This window comes from Phyllobates terribilis, unplaced genomic scaffold (genome assembly GCF_046119375.1).
Source record: "Phyllobates terribilis strain yellow unplaced genomic scaffold, ASM4611937v1 Scaffold_2__4_contigs__length_985480577, whole genome shotgun sequence".
In the NCBI taxonomy this organism is placed as follows: domain Eukaryota; kingdom Metazoa; phylum Chordata; class Amphibia; order Anura; family Dendrobatidae; genus Phyllobates; species Phyllobates terribilis.
The window spans coordinates 691,799,319-691,820,062 of record NW_027362762.1 but is presented as its reverse complement, the minus strand read 5'-3'; positions in this window follow the sequence as shown (position 1 = coordinate 691,820,062).

Genomic DNA, 20,744 nt, shown 5'->3' with positions numbered 1-20,744 from the left:
GGTTGCAACGCAGGATAGTGCAGATAGTGGATAAGTACCACAGTGAGAGCCATTATCCACAAATGGCAAAAACATGGAACAGTGGTGAACCTTCCCAGGAGTGGCCTGTCGACCAAAATTACCCCAAGAGCGCAGCGACGACTCATCCAAGAGGTCACAAAAGACCCCACAACAATATCCAAAGAACTGCAGACTTCACTTGCCTCAGTTAAGGTCAGTGTTCATGAATCCACCATAAGAAAGAGACTGGGCAAAAATGGCATGCACGGCATAGTCTCAAGACGAAAACCACTGCGGAACAAAATTAACATAAAGGCTCTTCTCAGTTTTGATAGAAAACCTCTTGATGATCGCCAAGACTTTTGGAAGAATACTCTGTGGACTGATGAGACAAAAGTTGAACATTTTGGAAGGTGTACAGTACAGACCCAAAGTTTGGACACACCTTCTCATTTAAAGATTTTTCTGTATTTTCATGACTATGAAAATTGTACATTCACACTGAAGGCATCAAAACTATGCATTAACACATGTGGAATTATATACTTAACAAATAAGTGTGAAACAACTGAAAATATGTCTTATATTCTAGGTTCTTCAAAGTAGCCACCTTTTGCTTTGATGACTGCTTTGCACACTCTTGGCATTCTCTTGATGAGCTGCAAGAGGTAGTCACCGGAAATGGTTTTCACTTCACAGGTGTGCCCTGTCAGGTTTAATAAGTGGGATTTCTTGCCTTATAAATGGGGTTAGGACCATCAGTTGTGTTGTGCAGAAGTCTGGTGGATACACAGCTGATAGTCCTACTGAATAGACTGTTAGAATTTGTATTATGGCAAGAAAAAAGCAGCTAAGTAAAGAAAAACGAGTGGCCATCATTACTTTAAGAAATGAAGGTCAGTCAGTCCGAAAAATTGGGAAAACTTTGAAAGTGTCCCCAAGTGCAGTTGCAAAAACCATCAAGTGCTGCAAAGAAACTGGCTCACATGAGGACCGCCCCAGGAAAGGAAGACCAAGAGTCACCTCTGCTTCTGAGGATAAGTTTATCCAAATCACCAGCCTCAGAAATCGCAGGTTAACAGCAGCTCAGATTAGAGACCAGGTTAATGCCACACAGAGTTCTAGCAGCAGACACATCTCTTCAACAACTGTTAAGAGGAGACTTTGTGCAGCAAGCCTTCTTGGTAAAATAGCTGCTAGGAAACCACTGCTATGGACAGGCAACAAGCAGAAGAGACTTGTTTGGGCTAAAGAACACAAGGAATGGACATTAGACAGTGGAAATCTGTGCTTTGGTCTGATGAGTCCAAATTTGAGATCTTTGGTTCCAACCACCGCGTCTTTGTGCGACGCCGAAAAGGTGAATGGATGGACTCTACATGCCTGGTTCCCACCGTGAAGCATGGAGGAGGAGCTGTGATGGTGTGGGGGTGCTTTGCTGGTGACACTGTTGGGGATTTATTCAAAATTGAAGGCATACTGAACAAGCATGGCTACCACAGCATCTTGCAGCGGCATGCTATTCCATCCGGTTTGCGTTTAGTTGCACCATCATTTATTTTTCAACAGGACAATGACCCCAAACACACCTCCAGGCTGTGTAAGGGCTATTTGACCAAGAACGAGAGTGATGGGGTGCTACGCCAGATGACCTGGCCTCCACAGTCACCAGACCTGAACCCAATCGAGATGGTTTGGGGTGAGCTGGACCGCAGAGTGAAGGCAAAAGGGCCAACAAGTGCTAAGCATCTCTGGGAACTCCTTCAAGATTGTTGGAAGACCATTTCCGATGACTACCTCTTGAAGCTCATCAAGAGAATGCCAAGAGTGTGCAAAGCAGTCATCAAAGCAAAAAGTGGCTACTTTGAAGAACCTTGAATATAAGACATATTTTCAGTTGTTTCACACTTTTTTGTTAAGTATATAATTCCACATGTGTTAATTCATAGTTTTGATGCCTTCAGTGTGAATGTACAATTTTCATAGTCATGAAAATACAGAAAAATCTTTAAATGAGAAGGTGTGTCCAAACTTTTGGTCTGTACTGTATATGTGGCGCCCCTGAGGGTTCGGTCGCCACAGAGGTACTGCATCTCACCCAGAGGTGTGGTATCTCACTCTCAGGTAAGGAAGGAGTACAGCTCAGGACCCTAACACCTGCATCCAACACACCACTCCAGGCCAGCAGGAGGGGCAAGATGCCTCTGGTTCTTGCTGAGCCCCTTTCCTGGCTGGAGTGGGGGAACCCAGAGAGGGGGAACCATGTAGTGGTTGTGGGTGGAGGAAGTAGCTTAGGGGAGCACATGAGAGGAAGGTATAAAAAGGGAAGCCATCTTAGAAAGCCAGTTCAGTCAGAGGAGGAGAGAGAGAGAGAACAGTCTACAGTGAGAGGAGTGGAGCAGGGCTCTGCAGGAGCTCTGCTCATGCAGAGGGCCTGAGGAGAGGCCCAGGACTTAAGAAAGAGGAGAGGGAGCAGGAAGGGCTCCAGGAACGAAAGAAGGGACCCCATGGGTACGGGCAGTGCTGGATGCCACCCGTACGCTCGAATCTACCGGGAGGTGGAGGGGTCAGGCCACACAAAGGGGACCGGTCCCTCAACTAGCAGAGAACTTTATGACTCAACTAGAAACCGTAGGCTGCAGTATTTCAAGTCCTGCAGCCAACATTCCATATCAGTCTCACCAAGAAGGTAGCTATATAGGACCCAGGGGATGGAACAGACGTCGCCCGACAAGGCCCGCAGGTACCGGATTGGGACACTTGGTATGAGTTGCAGGGAGACAGCCAGAGAGAGGACACAGAAGGGGGTCCTGCTAAGTACTCCGGAGATATCTGAGGGTGGACTGAACCCCTCCCTGAGTAAGCGCAGCACGACGAGGGAAGTTACTTTGGTGCCTGTAACTTGGATTGCAATAACCGTGAGTAAAGACCCTGAGGACTGCACTTCCTTGTCTCTGTGATTATTGCTGCGCCATCAAACCCTGCACTATAACGCCCAGCACAACCTATTACATCTACACTGCCCTGGAGCTAAGCTCTACCTGTGGAGAGCCACACCATCCCTGCTGCAGTAACATCAGCTCCAGAGGACCTGCTCCGCATCGGCGGCTCCCTTTAGCCGCATACCACAGGTGGCGTCACGAACTTTATAAACTATAATCCCCTGTACATATTCCCCTATTGAGTGACTGCCCTGGGTCACGGACCCGGTCACCGCCACTGTGACATCCCCCAGCATTTACCGGCCCGGCACCGGGTACCCCACGGCCCAGGGGGCGAGTCATATGTCTCATTACATCTGATGTAGAAATAACACAGCATTTCATAAAAGGAACATCATACCAATGTAAGGTGCCCCAGCGAGGTAGTCGTGGGCGAGCTGTAGCTCCCTCTCTCTCTGGCACCCTACTGACAATTCGTATCCTCCCTCTGATGTGTGGCTGTGTATGTGGTGCTCTCCACTTACTTCAAACCATCCGATTGCGGCTGTCTCCAGGCATTTCTCTTCTGGGTCCAAGGCAGCAATAAATTCAGAGGACACGAGGTTCTTAACCAGAACTTGGACTTTTTTTGGGGAAGAGGAATATGTACAATATTTACAGGCAGATATAATGGATAAGGCCCAACAGGTTATTATCTCTCTCACAGGCGCTGGCAACATCTTCAGCCCTGGTTCCCTTTTCAAGTGAAGCATCTCTGTGACTCTAATCTCTAGCCCAAGAGACCCTTCTGTAATATGAACAGTGATCGGGATCAGATATCTCTCCCCCACATCTTAGCCTGGAGTCCTATTTATCTTCCTCTGCTTCCTGCAGACTAGAAGTGCCCCGGGTCCTCACTACCTTTGATCAGTTTCTCCAGCCGGCTAACAGGACTCTTGCTCTTGCGTAGGGAGACTTTCACACTGGTGATCCCACTGCCTGAGGGTATGGAGCTCCCGTCTACCCTAGCAGCCAATATATATTCAGGCTGCCTATATGGTTCTCTGTCCTATCTCTTACTGAAGAATCACTTCCTGATTCTGGAAACTAAACAGAGATTTTCCTAATGTGCCCACCCTCAGTGAGCTGTCATCACACAGCATTAACTCATCACTGTCTGTAACACTGCTAGCAGACTCAACCTGACATCTGCACCCAGGACAGAGGCATCTTGTGGCTGTTTTCAGGTACTGCAGCCCACAAGGAACTATGCCAGGAACAAGCTCTATGTCACTCAAGGCTTGATCAGGGCACTAAGTTCCCCCTCTACTCTACTGACTGGACCACTAAAGCTAACCCCTTAGCTTGGTCTACCAACTGTTAGAGAGGTCTGACTTCAGGAACACTTCCTTTAACTATCTCAGTGCCAAGGGAAGGCTACGCCCTTCCCCACTATTACATCAATAGTAAAATATGGTGGTGGTAGTGTGATGGACTGGGGCTGTTTTGCTGCTTCAGGACCTGGAAGACTTGCTGTGGTAAATGGAACCATGAATTATGCTGTCTTCCAAAAAATCCTAAAGGAGAATGTCCGGCCATCTGTTTGTGACCTGAAGCTGAAGCGCACTTAGGTCATGCAGCAGGACAATGATTCAAAACACACCAGCAAAGTCCTGACCTTAATCCAATTGAGATGCTGTAGCATGACCTTAAAAAGGTGGTTCATGCTCGGAAACCCTCCAATGTGGGTGAATTACAACAATTTTGCAAAGATGAGTGGGCCAAAATGTCTCCAAAGAGTTGTAAAGACTTTGGATTTCTTATTCATTTAATATTAAAGACCTTCATTTAAAAACTGTTTTCTTGTTTTATCTTTGTCTAATACCTAAATTTGTTTTGTGATCTTAAACATTTAAGTATGATAAACATGCAAAAGAATAAAAAATCAGGAAGGGGCAAACACTTTAACACCACTGTACTTGCATGAATTGATGCTGCTATAAGTGGAACCTGTTTCGCTGCTTCAAAATTTGCTAAACACAATTTAAATCATGGTACACTATCTGTCCTTCAAAAGAAAAGAAATGTCTAATAGAAGATACAGTATCTTACACACTTTATGAAAAATACACAGCTAGCAGTAGGTAGAAGCAATTTTTTCAAAACATGTTGTGTTCCTTGGGGTTGCTCTCCTGTGCAGACTGTTAAGCAGTACACAGGGCATAAAGGGGGCACCCAACTTCCAAAAAGCAAATGGTATCAAATAATAAAATAAACTTTATTTAACTCTTCTTTCCCCGGGCAATCCAGCATTGATGCACTGACGCGACTCCTAGTTATTCTTTATTAGTTGCCTGCTTTTGACTTCTGTTGCCAATCAATGGCTGGAGCATTTAAGTGGTATCTACTTAGATCAAAGCTCAGCGATGGGAATCATGATGCCAGTAGTACGGCCAATGTAGCCACTGAATGGCTGCAGTTGTTACATTCTGACTGCATGTAAATGACGACCAGAATTACTAAGTTGAAGAAAAGTTGAGTATTTAGTGGCATGTAAAAGTTTGGGCACCCCTGGTCAAAATGACTGTTATTGTGAACAGTTAAGAAAGTTGAAGATGAAATGCTCTCTAAACGGCATAAAGTTAAAGAAGACACATTTCCTCTGTATTTTGAAGGGGAAAAAATAAATTGTCATTTTTTACATTAAAAAAAAGCCTTCATAAATATGGCCTTCATGGAAGAGTCATCAGAAGAAAACCTCTCCTGCTTCTGTGACACCCCAGGGGTCTGGTTGCCACAGTAATAGAGATATTACGTCTGAGAGCAGGTGGGAGGTCTCTTGGTCAGGAATCCTATGCATGCCACACCTCCTGCCCAGTCCTGGGAGGGGAAGAACTTCCCCTATATAAAACTGGGGCTGAGGCAGGGTTAGGGAGAAAAAGAGTACAGAGAGAAGAGGAGAAGCAGCTATAGGAAAGAGAGATCAGGAGCTCTGGGGAAGTCGTGCTAAAAGGAATCAGGGGCTGGCAGCTGTAGAGCTCGCCCTGATTGAAGAGTTACCACCGGACCCGGAGTCCGAGGCTGTGGGGATTAACCCTGACCCAGCAGCAGAAACCGACCGGCAGGGGATTTCAGGTCCCCTGGCCAAGAAACCCGAAGGCACGGTCACACGCGTGGGACCAGCACCGCCGTCGTGGAGCGGAAGCCACTAGAAGGCCCCGAGTCACCGGCCATACGGGTGAGCACCACACGGTACACTCAGGGACGTGGGCTACCTTTACCCGCCTCTAGCAAGGAAGCCAGAAGAGTACAATTAGTTGGGGAGGCCTACAACTCCGCCTGGCCAAGGGGGATCCCATCTGCTCAAGGACTGACCAGGCCCCGACCGCTAGCCAGTACTCCGGGAGGGTCTATCTTTGTCACCAGTAAAGACCCTGAACTACACCGCATCGTCTCTGAGTGGTTCCTACTACCCCCATCATCCACGTCGGCTGCCCTGAGGCCATACCCCTCCCGTTGGGGGTTATACCATCCACGCTGCACCATCCTTCCACCGGCCTCAGCGGTCTGCCCTGCAGCGGCAGCTCCATAGCTGCATTCAACGGGTGGCGTAGTCGTCCAACATCTACTGCTAATACTCAGCCACACAGTTTGACTCCCTGGGCACGGACCGGGTCACCGCCACGAGACTACTACCCCCAACAGGCCCGGCTCCGGGTAGTCCCCGCGTGCGCAACGCTACACCAAGTAGGCCCAGGGGCGCGTCACTTCCTCACCATAAAATTCAGCATTAGAAGTGTGCAAAAGAGCATCTAAACAAGCCTGTTGCATTTTGGAAACAAGTCCTGTGGACCGATGAGTTTAAAATAGAACTCTTTGACCACAATGATTGAAGTTATGTGTGGAGCAAAGGCACAGAATTTCAGGAAAAGAAAATCTCGCCAACCATTAAGCATGGGGGTGGATCAATCATGCTTTGAGGTTGTGTTGCAGCCAATGGCACGGGGGACATTTTACGGGTAGAGGGAAGAATGGATTCAATGAAATTTCAATAAACTCTTGATGCAAACATAACACCATCTGTAAAAAAACTGAAGTTGAAAAGAGTTTGGCTTCTACAAATGGATAATGATCCTAAACGCAAGTCAAAATCAACAATAGGCTACCTCAAAAGGTGGAAGCTGAAGGTTTTACAATGGCCCTCACAGTCCCCTGATCTGAACATTATTGAAAATCTGAGTGCTGCAGAGCGTTAGTGGCTGCTGTCCGGTTGTGCTCTGGCACTTTACATACAATAGGTGTCCCAGACCTAGTGTACAGTAGGGTGTCGGGTGCATCACACTCACTTTTAGTTAAAAAAATATTCAAAAGGCATATATACTTCATACTGGCTGGAGATGCATCATAGTACAATCTCCCCATCTATATTATCCAAAAGTAGAAAACAGTGGGTTATACTGAATCTAAACCTAAATTTGGATGCAAAGCATCCAAGAAAACCACTGACAAAATACATGTAAAATCAATTAAATTTTATTAGTATACTTTAAAATATGAAAACACATTTAAAAAACACAGTATTATGATTAAAGTGCACAGAGGTGAAATCAAAAAGAGATTTACAAGCAAGAATAGGTGGAGAACCCTGTGATGGGTAAAATATCTATATGTCACAAGATATATTTCTTAACCCAGGCATAAGTATATGGGCATAAACCATTAACAATTGTGTACCAGGACAAAAAAATGTATTCATACATGAGTGTACAGATCAAGACCAAGGACAAAAATATATTCATATACTCGTATGCAGATCAAGTCCACAAATAGTCATCCTGATGCAAAAATTGTGTATACCTGTATCAATCAACATTCATCACAAGGAGAGAGCTATGTAACCATGCCTCAATTAGAACCACTCAGCACTATCAAGTGATAGAAAATATACAAAAAGGTTTAAGAATAGACTTACCCATATCTGCATAAGTTACTGCCAGTTACCACCATGTATGCACGTTTCTCAAGGGGAGTGTGTTTAGAGACCGCTCTACCTTGCTATTTAAGCGCCACATAACCACCTGTGGTCCAATGGGAGATGCACATTTACATGTCGCCACCGGGCTCCAGCTGCATTTGATTCCGCCGCTCATTTCCGGTACGTGTAAGGGGAAATCCCCTACAGACCTTATTGACCCGTACCGGAGGTGACAGAGGCCTTCGTCAATGAGGGAGTGCATGCGCCAGTCGGCACCATCATGGTGAAGCGCTATGGTCATCACCATTTTATCTGAGTTTAACATGCACACAGGCAATCCATTCCTCATTCGTAACACATCTGAACACACTCACACACCGCCAAACAGTCACAGAGAAGAAGGTAGGTAATGTGAGGCATTAGGAAGTTTCTATATTCATTCTCACATCCTCGTTATCAAACCGGGTAAATATGATTCCTCAATTTCAAATGTATATGAACAGCAAGTATCCATCATTAAGAACCAAAATATGTATCTTAACTTACAGGCGTCAAAGTGGGACACATACCCATTAAGATAATATCCATATGCTGACATATACTGTTTCTCAATCCCGCAATATGTAATGAGAAACATAATGATGAAAAGGGAGTAATACCAACTGTATCTCACCATATTGGGAGAAAAAGAGTCCATTATAATGGAAAGATATACCGTTCCAAGTATATGAGTACGGTGTGCCCCAACCACATCCTATCCCAAAAAACTCAAAGAACTCATTTTACCATAATATGCGACTATAAAGAGACAGGGGAAGGGGGAAGATCGGTGAAAAAACATAATCACAAAAAAAGAGAGGCTAAGGGGATACAGGTACAAATGCCATACAGTGCATATGACGCACCCCTGGGCCTGTGTCGCACAGCGTTGCGCATGCAGGAGCTTACCCGGAGCCGGATCTGTTGAGGGTTGTAGTCTCGTGGCGGTGACCCGGTCCGTGCCCAGGGAGTCAGACTAAGTGGCGTTGTATTAGCGGTAGATGTTGGACGACTACACCACCCGTTGAATGCAGCGAAGGAGCTGCCGCTGCAGGGCAGACCGCTGAGGCCGGTGGTAGGATTGTGCAGCGTGGTAGTATCACCCCCAACGGGAGGGGTATGGCCTCAGGGCAGCCGACGTGGATAATGGGGGTAGCAGGAATCACTCAGAGACGATGCGGTGTAGTTCAGGGTCTTTACTGGTGATAAAGATAGACCCTCCCGGAGTACTGGCTAGCGATCGGGGCCTGGTCAGTCCTTGAGCAGATGGGATCTCCCCTGGCCAGGCGGAGTTGTAGGCCTCCCAAACTGACTGTACTCTTCTGGCTACCTTGCTAGAGGCGGGTATAAGTAGCCCACGTCCCTGAGTGTACCGTGTGGTGCTCACCCGTATGGCCGGTGACTCGGGGCCTTCTAGTGGCATCCGCTCCACGACGGCGGTGCTGGTCCCATGCGTGTGACCGTGCCTTCGGGTTTCTTGGCCAGAGGACCTGAAATCCCCTGCCGGGCGGCTTCTGCTGCTGGGTAAAGACTAGTCCCCACAGCCTCGGACTCCGGGTCCGGTGATAGCTTCTCAGTCAGGGCGAGCTCAGCAGCTGCCAGCCCCTGACTCCTTATAGCACTGCTCCCACAGAGCTCCTGATGTTCTTCTCCTATATCTGCTGCTTTTCTCTGTCTCTACTTCTTCTCTACTCACTAACCCTGCCTCAGCCCCAGTTTTATATAGGGGAAGTTCTTCCCCTCCCAGGACTGTGCAGGAGGTGTGGCATGCATAGGATTCCTGACCAAGAGACCTCCCACCTGCTCTCAGACGTAATATCTCTATCACTGTGGCAACCAGACCCCTGGGGTGTCACATTCCCCCCTAGTGAAATTTAGTACTCCGGGACTAAACATATTTTTAGAAAAACATAACAAGGTATAAACAATAATAATACAATAAGAAAAACACATAAAGATGGTTACGGCGTGTCCGCAACCGGGTGCAGTTTTGAAGAAAAGCAAGGTGTCCATTTCACCAAAACAGGGAGACGTAACCAGGTAGGGGTCTGTCCTGCCCCGTGTCCTTAACAGTCTTTAGTCCATTCCTAGGTTACGCTCCAACCAATTGTACAAGGATTCCCGGTAAATCCACCAAGGACTCCTAAAAATAACTAGAAACACATAATTATTTACAAGTAACAGACAGGTGACCACAAATAAAACAATTTAAACACTTCAAATCCTCCAACGTGCGGGTAACTGGCCTCTAGTGGCCCTAGTGGACCTACGGAGCTGACTGTCTGGCCCTGAACTACAGGGTGTAGGAGCTGTCAAGGGTAAACTGGGCAGCTGTTTACGGGCTCTTTGGCTCACTAGGGGTACGGCAGGCTCACTATGAGCAGAGGGTTGATCCTCCTGTTCTGCTTGTGTGGAGTCTGCTGCCTCCTGGACCGGCTGCTCTTCCAGCTCTACCTGTTGCTCCGTAGGCACTTGGGATGCTGGTTGGAGGAACGTGAGGACGGGTACCACAACTGCACCATTGACTTGAGTCCAGGACCGAGGGAAGTCTCCGAGCACAGTACTAACCATATCTTCCCTTTCCTCTACGGGTCGAGGGTCTTCTTGCTCTCCTTCTGGGTTCCGTAGCTGTTCGGGACACTTCTTCAGGTGATCCCGGGATACAATGGCTGTGGTTTCCCCTCCGTCTTTACTGATGGTACAAACCTTCGGGTTGTCGTGGCTTGAGGGCAGTACGGTGTACGGGTCCTTCTCCCACTGGTCGTCCAACTTGTGGAGCCGTCTCTTCCTCTTCAAGACCTGCTCTCCGGGTACCAGGGGAGCATACTGGTTGTAAGTTTTCTCTTGTCTTTCCCTAGCGAGACAGAGACTTCGCTCCACGCTCTCCTGTACTTTCCGGTACTGCTGCTGCCTCTCTGTGTCCCAGTCTGCAAAGGGTGAAGTGTCCTCGGGTGTCAGGACTCCCATCTCCAGGTCAACAGGTAGCTTACCAGGCCTTGCCCTCATTAGGTAAGCCGGGGTACAGTTGGTGGAACCTACAGGGATGTAGTTGTATAGGTCCACCAGGTCGGGCAGCTTCTCAGGCCACAGACTGCGTTCTTCCAGGGGCAACGTTTTCAGAAGATCCATTACCACCTGGTTCATTTTCTCACAAAGTCCATTAGTTTGCGGATGATAGGGTGTCGTCCTTATCTTCCGGCAGCCATACAGATTGCAGAATTCCTGGAAGACCTCCGCTTCAAAGGCAGGTCCCTGGTCCGTCAGCACTTGGTCTGGGTACCCGTGTGGACGGCAGAAGTGCTGCTGGAAGGCTCTAGCTGCTGTTTGAGCTGTTAAGTCCTTAACGGGGACGACAACCAAGAACCGGGAGTAATGATCCACAATGGTTAACGCGTAGACGTAGCCACTTCTGCTTGGGGTCAGTTTTACATGATCCAAGGCTACCAGTTCCAACGGCTGCTTGGTGACGATGGACTGAAGGGGGGTCTTCTGGCTGGCACGGTCCTTCCTTCTTAGGTTGCACGGGCCACAGTCTCTGCACCACCTCTCGATGGTTCCCCTCATGCCTACCCAGTGGAACCGCCCGCGCAGCAGGAACTCCAGCTTCTTCCATCCGAAGTGTCCAGCCCCGTCGTGGTATGCCTCCATCACCATGGCTGCGTCTCTTCGTGGCACCACTACTTGCCAGATTAGTTCATGCGTCCGGGAGTTAACCATTCTGCGGCACAACTTCCCCTTGTAAAGGAACAGTCGACTCTTCTCAGCCCACAGTTGTTTGGCTTCCTCCGGAGCGTCTGGGTCAAGGCGAGCCTCTGGCCGAGTCAGCATCTCCTTCACCAGTCGGATGGCAGGGTCACTGCCTTGCGTTTCCTCCCAGTTGTAGTGAGGCAAGGGGTTAAACGTAGCGGCTTGCTTACTCCTTACCCGATGGGAATACTGGATAGTCCCATGACGGTGGAACGCGGGGAGTTCGACTTCTTCCAGTCCCTCTGGATCTTCTCCTACGTCCGGTAGGTTTGGCATCCTGGACAGGGCGTCCGCGTTGGTATTGGAGCGTCCTGCCCGGTATTTGATTGTGAACTCGTAGTTGGACAGACGGGCCATCCATCTCTGCTCTAGGGCACCGAGTCTTGCCGTGTCCAGGTGTGTCAACGGGTTGTTATCCGTGTACACGGTGAACCGGGAAGAAGCGAGGTAGTGCTTAAAACGTTCGGTGACTGCCCACACCACTGCCAGGAACTCTAGCTTAAATGAGCTGTAATTCTCAGGGTTTCTTTCGGTGGGTCGCAGTTTTCGACTGGCGTAAGCGATTACTCGTTCTTTCCCCTGCTGAATCTGGGACAGTACGGCTCCTAGCCCGATGTTACTTGCGTCGGTGTAGAGGATAAAGGGCTGGCTGTAATCAGGGTACGCCAGGATTTCATCCCCCGTGAGGGCCATCTTCAGCTGGCGGAAGGACTCTTCTTCTTCTAACTTCTCCCATTTGAAGGGCGGCTTCTGGTTCTTGGCCTTCCGGGACTGGCCTATCAGGAGGTCCTGCATAGGAGCTGCCTTTTTGGTGAAACCGGGGATGAATCTGCGGTAATAGCCTACCAACCCGAGGAACTGCCGCACTTCCTTTACACTGGAGGGACTTGGCCATTCCTTAATTGCGGTGATCTTATCAGGGTCGGGAGCCACTCCGTCAGCGCTCACCACGTGTCCCAGGTACTGCACCTTTGGTTTTAGGAGGTGACACTTGGAGGGTTTTACCTTTAGGCCGTAGTTTGCCAGAGCTTCGAACACTTCCGCCAAGTGTTTCAGGTGGTCCTCATAAGTCTTGGAATATACGATGACATCGTCCAGGTACAACAGGACCGTCTCGAAGTTTTTGTGGCCCAGACAGCACTCCATTAATCGTTGAAAGGTTCCTGGTGCATTACAGAGTCCGAACGGCATGCAGGTAAACTCGCTAAGTCCCATCGGGGTGGTGAATGCGGTCTTCTCCCGGTCCGCCTCTGCTACAAGAACCTGCCAGTACCCGCTAGTGAGATCCAAGGTAGAGAAGAAGTTAGCAGATCTTAAAGCAGCCAAAGACTCCTCTATCCTTGGTAAGGGGTACGCATCCTTGTGTGTGATACGGTTGATTTTCCGGTAATCTACACACATCCTCATGGTGTTGTCTTTCTTTTTGACTAAGACTAGTGGAGCTGCCCATGGGATACAGCTATCCCTGATCACCCCAGCCTCCTTCATGTCCCTAAGCATCCCCTTGGCGTGTTGGTAGTGTGCAGGGGGTACGGGTCGATACCTCTCTTTTATGGGAAGATGGTCTCCCGTGGGGATGCGGTGTTCTACCCCCTTGACTCGCCCGAAGTCTAACGGGTGTTTACTAAACACTCTCTCGTACTCTTGAACCACCCGATAGACTCCCTGTCTCTGGTGTGAGGGAGTGGAGTCAGTACCCAAATGTAGTTGCTGACACCAGTCCTCCATTGTTTCCTTAGAGCCGTTACCTTCCTCCGGGGAAGATGGAGGCAAGGGTTCTACGGACTGTATGGAATTTTGATTGATGGTATACAATTTGGCTAGCGTGGCATACCGGGGCAGGTACACTTCCCTCTTCCCGATATTTATTATGCGAACGGGCACCCTCCCATGGCGTACATTGACCACCCCCCGTGCTGTCAAAATGGTGGGCCTACTGTCTGAGTAAACTGGTTCTACCATTGCCTGGTAATCTCTACCTCTCAGACCAATAGCTGCCCGGCACCAAATCATCATTTCACTTTTTGGGGGCATGGCAATAGGGAAAGGGTCACACATTCTTACGCTACCAATCTCACCACCGGAGAGTTCTATCTGTTGCCGTCGCATCAGTGCCCGGATCTCTTTCTGGAGTACTCGCTGCTGGCCGGAGCTGGCGTTCTTGGCAACCTGCTGTAAAAGGAGAATCACCTCTGCAAGACAATTTTCAATTACATTAGTTCCTAGAGTTATCTTTGGGTGACTCTCGTGCTTGTCAATGTCTACAATGATCAGTCCCTGTGCCGCCAGTTCAACTCTACCGATTTTAATAGTCACCTCTTTAAATCCAATCTGTGGCACGGGCTGACCATTGCTGGCGATGATACTCAAATCGTCGTCAGGGTAGCGGGTGATATCCGAGTCATTCCAGTACTGCTTGAAGAGCACGTACGGGATAGTGGTAACCTGTGACCCGGTGTCCAGTAGGGCACTCATAGGGATGCCATCCAGTACCACAGGCAAGACTGGACGTCCTCCCACATATTTGTCGCACCAGTTCGATGGGCCTGATGATCTTTTTCCTGGGGTTTGGCCCTCTACCCCAGGTTGTGCCAGTTTAAAGGACAGTACCTTGCCATATGTCCGGGTTGATTGCAGCGGCGGCAGATGGGTTGTCCGTCCTCGTTGTATCGGTCGCTGGGTCTTCCTCTGGCCGGTGGGGTCCTCCTTGGTCGACGCCACGGGATGTCCTCCGGTCCGGATGCCAGCTGGATCTTCCCTGGAGTGGAAACCTGTAAAGACTGCACAGTTCGGGTTAGCGCGGCAACGCTTTTAGCTAGCTCTTGGACCTGATGGTGCAGGTCTGGAGCCGGGTCATTGTTCAAAGCCTGCGCATCAGCTCCCACAGGCCCTGCCGACAAGGGCGCCGCCTCCTGGTGGTAAGTGGTAGTGGGGCGTCTGTGGGTCACACCGCCACCTGGTGCCGGTTCTCGGAGCACCCGGATGGCTCTGTCCTTGAACTGTGCAAATCCCAGATGAGGGTCCTGTAAGGCCATTGCCCGCAACTGGGTTCGGTGGGCATTGCAATATAAACCCTCTATAAATTGTTCAGTCAACAGCCTGTCCTCGTCTCCCACGCCGTCAGGGTCGGTCTGCTTAATGGCTCTCAGGGCCTCTTGTAGGTTCAGGGCATAGTCCCTTATACTCTCGTGTGCTCGCTGCTTGCACCCGTAGAATCTAAGCTTGATCTCGGCTGAGGTGCGGGTATCAAAGGTGTCCCTCAGCCGGGTTAGTATCCCTGCAACAGTCCTCCCCCCAGGTGGCCAGGACTTTACCTCCCTTTGGGCTGCCCCGGTTAATTGGGCCACCAGGATGCTCACTTTTTGCTCTTCTGTGAGGGGGTACACCTGGAAGAGGCTATCCAGCTTTTCTCTAAAGTCATGCAGGGTATGTGACTCCCCTGAGTACTGGGGTAGCCAGGCCGCTCCCGGGATATAGGGCATGGTGAAAGGCATGACTGCAGCAGCGGTGGCGCTGGCGGGGGTTGAGGCAGTGAAGCTCTCCTCCGTATCCGACATCTTCCTCCCCCCTAGTGGACCGTGGCCTACCTTGCGATGATCCTCTTCCGTAGGCCGCGGCTCCGCAGTGGATCGTCAGGGTTGAGGACCTTCCGTCGCGCTCCTGTGACGTCGGCGTCTGCTGGGCTCCTTCCAGGACCTTACGCAACGTCCGGACGTGAGGCGGGGCTTCAGTTCTCGCGCGCTTTCGGAGTCCACGCCCCTCTTCTTCCCGCGCGGCGTCTTCAAGATGGCGTCCAACGGCGGGAAAACTCCACGGATGGCGGGAAGAAGGCAGAAGATGGCGCCGGATGGCGGGAAACCTCCACGGATGGCGGGAATCTTCACCACAGGTAAGTTTGAACAGTCTTTTTCAGGCACGCAGTACCCGGTGGTTGCGGGCACGAAATCCTGCCGACTACGCCAAAAGTTGACGCACCCCTGGGCCTATGTCGCACAGCGTTGCGCATGCAGGAGCTTACCCGGAGCCGGATCTGTTGAGGGTTGTAGTCTCATGGCGGTGACCCGGTCCGTGCCCAGGGAGTCAGACTAAGTGGCGTTGTATTAGCGGTAGATGTTGGACGACTACGCCACCCGTTGAATGCAGCGAAGGAGCTGCCGCTGCAGGGCAGACCGCTGAGGCCGGTGGTAGGATTGTGCAGCGTGGTAGTATCACCCCCAACGGGAGGGGTATGGCCTCAGGGCAGCCGACGTGGATGATGGGGGTAGCAGGAATCACTCAGAGACGATGCGGTGTAGTTCAGGGTCTTTACTGGTGATAAAGATAGACCCTCCCGGAGTACTGGCTAGCGATCGGGGCCTGGTCAGTCCTTGAGCAGATGGGATCTCCCCTGGCCAGGCGGAGTTGTAGGCCTCCCAAACTGACTGTACTCTTCTGGCTACCTTGCTAGAGGCGGGTATAAGTAGCCCACGTCCCTGAGTGTACCGTGTGGTGCTCACCCGTATGGCCGGTGACTCGGGGCCTTCTAGTGGCGTCCGCTCCACGACGGCGGTGCTGGTCCCACGCGTGTGACCGTGCCTTCGGGTTTCTTGGCCAGAGGACCTGAAATCCCCTGCCGGGCGGCTTCTGCTGCTGGGTAAAGACTAGTCCCCACAGCCTCGGACTCCGGGTCCGGTGATAGCTTCTCAGTCAGGGCGAGCTCTGCAGCTGCCAGCCCCTGACTCCTTATAGCACTGCTCCCACAGAGCTCCTGATGTTCTTCTCCTATATCTGCTGCTTTTCTCTGTCTCTACTTCTTCTCTACTCACTAACCCTGCCTCAGCCCCAGTTTTATATAGGGGAAGTTCTTCCCCTCCCAGGACTGTGCAGGAGGTGTGGCATGCATAGGATTCCTGACCAAGAGACCTCCCACCTGCTCTCAGACGTAATATCTCTATCACTGTGGCAACCAGACCCCTGGGGTGTCACACATACATTACAAAGACATTTTAGTCATGGCCATAATAAATGATTGACCATAGTAAGTGGTACAGAACACAATGTAGAATGTTCCAACACCCGTTCTTCTGTTCGGCTGCTCCAAATCATCATCTTCTCACATCTACAGGCACCGATGGGATCCCTCCAACCATGGCATCTCAATCCACAGGCATCCATTCAGGTAAGTAGATAAGGTGCTCAAAATAACAGGAAAGCAGTCTGCAAAAATTATTCTTACTGCAATCCAAAGTGTAAAGAGTTAAAAACACAAGATTTAAAATAGTAGAGATCACAAAAATGGTGAGAAGCTAAGCTTCTCATTGAGACCATTTGGGGACATTGTTCCCAAATCCACGATCCATCTAAGCTCAAGCTGCGCTAAGGCTTTTTTCATATCCCCACCTCTAGCACCACAATGGATTCTATCAATCCCCCTTATCTTAAATCCCAGTGGATCAGAATTGTGGTAAAGCCTGAAGTGTCTGGGTATAGTTTTTAGTGTGGAGAGGTACTCCACCTCCTCTGCCGCAACGATGTCCCTCACATGCTCCCTAGGAAACCAGGATGGATGAACACAGAACTTAAACACATGCTAAAGAGAAAGAAAGAAATGTTTATTAAATGGAAAGAGGGAGGCATATCTAAAGAAGATTATAATGCAGTCTGCAGATCCTGCAGGGCGCGTATCAGGTTAGCTAAAGCTGACAATGAATTAAGGCTTGCAAGAGATGTCAAAAGCAATAAAAAAGGATTTTGGGGGTATGTCAAAAGTAAAAGAAAAGTCAAAGATGCTATAGGATTTTTACAGGATGAAAATGGAGAAATGGTAAGAGAGGATGCTGAGAAGGCCGAACTTTTTAATTCCTATTTTGCATCTGTTTTCTCTCAGAAAGAAAATGTAACATCAACTGATCTTCACTGTCCTTTTAAAGGAATAGAGGAATCCAAGTTATCTGTAAACAGAAAGATTGTGAGGGAATATTTAGCTAACATAAATGAGTTCAAGTCTCCAGGTCCAGATGAATTACACCCCAGAGTACTGAAGGAGATCGTAGAAGAAATTTTAGAACCACTCTCCATAATGTTTGAAAATTCTTGGAGAACAGGAGAAGTCCCAGAAGACTGGAGAAGAGCAAATGTTGTTCCTATCTTCAAAAAGGGGAAGAAGGTGGACCCTGGGAACTATAGGCCGGCGAGTCTGACTTCTATACCAGGAAAGATCTTTGAACAAATTATTAAACAACATGTATGTAAGTACATGGATAAGAATGAAGTGATTAACCAGAGTCAGCATGGGTTTGTAACTAACAAGTCATGTCAGACTAACTTAATTTCCTTCTATGACAGAATCACTGACTAGGTGGATCAGGGAAATGCTGTAGATATAGTATATCTTGACTTCAGCAAAGCATTTGACAAAGTATCTCACACCATCCTTATTGAAAAAATGACCAAGTATGCAATGGACCAGGCAACTGTTAGGTGGATTCATAACTGGCTTAGTGATCGGACTCAAAGGGTGGTTGTAAATGGCTTCACATCCAGCTGGATGAATGTCTCAAGTGGGGTACCACAGGGCTCCGTCCTGGGACCTGTATTGTTCAACATCTTTATCAATGATTTAGATGAAGGAATTGAGGGTAAACTGATTAAATTTGCTGATGACACAAAGCTAGGAGGGATAGCTAATACTAGAGAAGAGAGAGAGAGGATTCAAAAAGACCTAAATAAACTGGAGCAGTGGGCAGCAACCAACAGAATGGTTTTTAACAGGGAAAAATGCAAAGTACTACATCTGGGCAATAAAAATGAAAAAAGCATATACAGAATGGGAGGAATAGAGCTAAGCAACAGTACATGTGAAAAAGACTTAGGTATACTAATAGATCATAGACTGAACATGAGTCAACAGTGTGATGCAGCAGCAAAAAAGGCAAATACAATTCTGGGATGTATTAACAGAAGCATACAGTCTAGATCACGTGAAGTCATTATCGGTCTTTACTCCTCTTTGGTCAGACCTCATCTGGAATACTGTGTACAGTTTTGGGCACCACATTTTAAAAAAGACATAGACAAACTGGAGCAAGTTCAGAGAAGAGCGACCAGAATGGTGACTGGTCTGCAAACCATGTCCTATGAGGAACGGTTGCAGGATTTGGAAATGTTTAGCTTGCAAAAAAGAAGACTGAGAGGAGACTTAATAGCTGTCTACAAATATGTCAAGGGCTGTCACATTGTAGAAGGATCATCTTTATTCTCATTTGCACAAGGAAAGACTAGAAGCAATGGGATGAAACTAAATGGGAGGAGACACAGATTAGATATTAGAAAAAACTTTTTGACAGTTAGGGTGATTAATGAGTGGAACAGGCTGCCACGAGAGGTGGTGAGTTCCCCTTCAATGGACGTCTTCAAACAGAGGCTGGACAGACATCTGTCTGAGATGATCTAGTGAATCCTGCTTTGAGCAGGGGGTTGGACCAGATGACCTAGGAGGTCCCTTCCAACTCTACCATTCTATGATTCTATGATTCTAGTCCTGATGCGTTACTCCCTTGATGTCAATCCAACATAAATTTTGTCACAAGGACATACACCATAATACACAACAAAGGACGTACTGCAGGATATGTAGCTGGTGACCGAGAAACGCCGAGTGCCATCTGAGGAAGTGAAAGAGTTAGCCCTCAAAATGTTGTTCTTCCCGCAGGACAGACAGCCCCCACAAGGAAAACATCCCCACCTCTGTTTGCTATTACCAAAGAATTTTTTTGTCTTGGCCACATAATGGCTCTTTACTAGATGGTCTTTAAGATTTTTACTGTTGTCATTAGTGGAACTTCAGATATCTACTTTCTTAAAACTGGATCCGTCAACAAGACAGGCCAGTGCTTTTTGAGGATATTCTTCATTGAATACCATTCGCAGTTAAATGTGGAAATAAATCTTGTTTTGAGATCCCCACCTTTCTTCTTTTTATTGGAGCTGAGCAGTCTTCCCCGTGGAGCTGATCTGGCCCTGCGGTATCCATTCTTTATAACTCGATGACTATACCCTCTCTCTAAGAACCTGTTGGTCAGGTCCCTAGCCTGTATTTCAAAGCCAGTCTCTGTAGAGCCAGTACACGTGGCCCTCAGGAACTGACCAGTAGGTATGGCCCTGATGGTAGAAAACATGTGGGCCAAAGAAGCATGCAGTACCGAGTTCACTGAGGTATCCTTCCGGTGGATGTCAGTCTGGATGAGGCCCATCTGGTCGACAGATATAGCAATGTCCAAAAAAATCGATTTCACTTTTACTCCATTTATGAGTGAGTTGATATTGTATGAATTACTATTCAATCTCCTCATAAAGTCATTGAGTTCAATATTGGTTCCTTGCCAAATTATCAGCAGATCATCAATATATCGGAACCAGCACTGCACATGGTCTGCGGCACATGCCCCCCCACAACAAAAAATCTCCCTCTCCCATAGGCCAAGAAAGGGATTAGCTTACGAAGGGGCACATGCCGCACCCATGGCAGTGCCACATTTTTGCAATAAAAATTGATCCTGAAAAATAAAAAAATTATGTGTTAGAATAAATTCCAACAACTCCAGCATGAGGTCGACCATGGGTCCCCCCAGACTGCTCATCCCCAAGAAGAATCGTGCTGCTCTCAGCCCATCATCATAACCAATACATGTATAAAGGGACTCGATGTCCACGGTCACCAGCCACATATCTGAGTCAAGGGTAATGCCATCAATCCTCCCCAGGACGTCTGAGGAGTCCCTGACATAGGAGGACAGCGTCTCGACTAAAGGTTTTAAATAGTAATCAATAAATTTGCAAATCAGATCGCATAGCCCTCCCATGCCAGAGACTATCGGACGGCCAGGGGGGTCCACCGGGTCTTTGTGAATTTTACGGAGCATGTAGAGGGTTTGGATTTTAGGAAATTTAACAGTCAGGCCATCCAATATCTTTTTCTGTATTATGCCTTGTTCAAAAGCCTTTTCTAAAATACACTGGAGTTCACTGGAAAATGTGCGTATCGGATTGTTTGGGAGAGCAGAGTAATTTTCTTTGTTTTTTAA